This window comes from Helobdella robusta, assembly GCF_000326865.2.
Source record: "Helobdella robusta unplaced genomic scaffold HELROscaffold_290, whole genome shotgun sequence".
Taxonomy (NCBI): Eukaryota; Metazoa; Annelida; class Clitellata; order Rhynchobdellida; family Glossiphoniidae; genus Helobdella; species Helobdella robusta.
Window position 1 is genome coordinate 9,207 of NW_008704476.1, and position 2,353 is coordinate 11,559.

A 2,353-nucleotide genomic window follows, 5' to 3' on the forward strand; every position below is an offset into this window, starting at 1 on the left:
TTGAAACAAGAATGGTTCCAACTGCACCATGGTTTGATAGTGACTGTAGAGGAATTAAACGTGATTGTCGAAGGTATGAACGCAAATACAGGAAAAATAAATGCATGGTTAATAGGCAGAACTGGATTGGCCTAATGAATATGAAACAAGAGCATTTTGCAAAAAAAAGAGAATAATATTGGAACAATTTAGTTAACACTAACGCTAACAACCCTAAACAGTTATGGCGAGTTTTAAACAAGGTTTTATGTAACAAAAAAACTAACACGGTTGATGTAGCAAACAATAAAATTACTGCCAGTGAATTTGCAGAGTTTTTCAGGAAAAAGATTGAAAACATTAAAAAAAACCATAACAGGGCATGGCGTACCTTCTTTCAGTTGTAAGGTTAAAGAACATCAAGTATTCTCGAATTTTTTGGAGTGCTCAAGTGATGATGTTAAGGCAGTTATTTTGAAAGCCCCTCCGACAACATGTATGCTAGATCCCATCCTGACGAGTCTTTTCAAAAAACACATTGAACTGTTTTTGCCGTACTTGACGGATTTGATCAATATGTGTTTGAAAACTGGAAGTTATCCAATGATTTTTAAAAAAGCAATTGTTACACCGCTATTGAAGCAACCATCGTCCGATGCAAATGAGTTGAAGAGTTTTCGTCCTATGTCAAATTTGTCGTTTATAGCAAAGATTGTTGAAAAGGTGGTTACAAGACAGCTTCTGCAATACTTGGATGAAAATAATCTTCTTCCGTGCTTTCAGTCGGGGTACAGAAGATTCCACTCTACGGAAACGGCACTGTTAAAGCTGTTGCCAACGTTATTTCAGGCATCAGATTCAAAGCAAGTGACATTGTTAGCTTTACTTGATATGAGTGCTGCCTTTGATTGTGTGGAGTACAATATACTTGTTCAAAGAATGTCGGCAAGCTATGGAATTTCAGGCACTGTGCTAAGATTTTTCAAGTCGTACTTAAATGACAGATCACAGCGGATATTATTTGGTAATGAATATTCGGATGAAGAAAAAATGTTAACTGGCGTCCCTCAGGGATCGGTGTTGGGGCCATTTCTCTTCTTGTTGTATACTGCTGATGTGTTTGACATGATGGAGAATCATAAGATGGAGTGTTATGCGTATGCAGATGATATTCAATTAGTGTCATGTGCTCCTGTTGAAAAGTTTGATGATTTAGCTGAAGGACTGAAAGATGCGTTGGCTGCAGTAAATATTTGGATGTCACAAAATGGAATAAAATTGAACAAAGATAAAACCAAGTTAGTGCCAATTGGTACATGGCAGCAGACATCAAAAATAAATCGAGATGTATTAGAAATGGATGATACCATTGTTAAATTTGAAAGATCATCCACAATTCTGGGCTTCACACTTGATGCTAATCTGACCATGCAGGATCATATACGGGGTGTCGTAAAGTCATGTTGTTTTCATCTACGTCAGTTGCAGCGCATTAAGAGATTCGTCAGCAAGCCCGCTTTGATGGCATTAGTTCATTCATTTGTCCACCTCACGTTTGGACTACTGCAACAGCCTACTGTATGGTGTTTTAGCGAATGAAATTGCACTGTTGCAATCTGTACAGAATAGAGCAGCTAAAGTAGTAATGGGTGGACGAAAGTATGATCACGTGACTCCATTGATTAAGGATTTGCACTGGTTGGTAATTGAAAAGAGGATTGTTTTTAAAATTTGCTTATTAATGTTCAAGTGTTTAAATGGTTTGGCACCACGATATCTGACGGAGATGTTTACACTCAAAGATATGACTGATCAGAATTTTGTCTTGAGATCAAACGATCAGAATTACTTGACAGATCGGGTGTCAAAATTGAAGATTGGGTCTCGTAACTTTGCTGTATGTGGTACGAAAATATGGAACAGTCTTCCATGCGTCATTCGTCGACTAGGGATGTCCTGTACTGTTGCAGTTTAGGAGAGAATTGAAAACACACCTGTTTTGAAGATTAATTGAAGTTGTGAATAGTATGTTGCATGTTGCTTTTGTTGTTTATGAATGTAGCTTATCGATAACGGAACATTCATTTGTTTTATGCTGTTTTTTTATTTACGTTTTAATTATATAATTGAGTTGTCGAGTACGTAATGTATGTGGGTGTTTTATGATGGGATGTGCTTACGTTGAATGTGTTTTGGATGTGATGAGATGTGTGTGTTTCGTGTGTTTCTAATAATTTGAATCGATTTATAACTATTGTGCTGGTGGCTGGGTATTTGTCTGTTAGTTGTTCTGAATTATATGTTATCATGCATCTTCTTAGCGTAATTGTGAGTGATTGGTGTGGATAAAGTGTGGATGAATGTATCTATGATT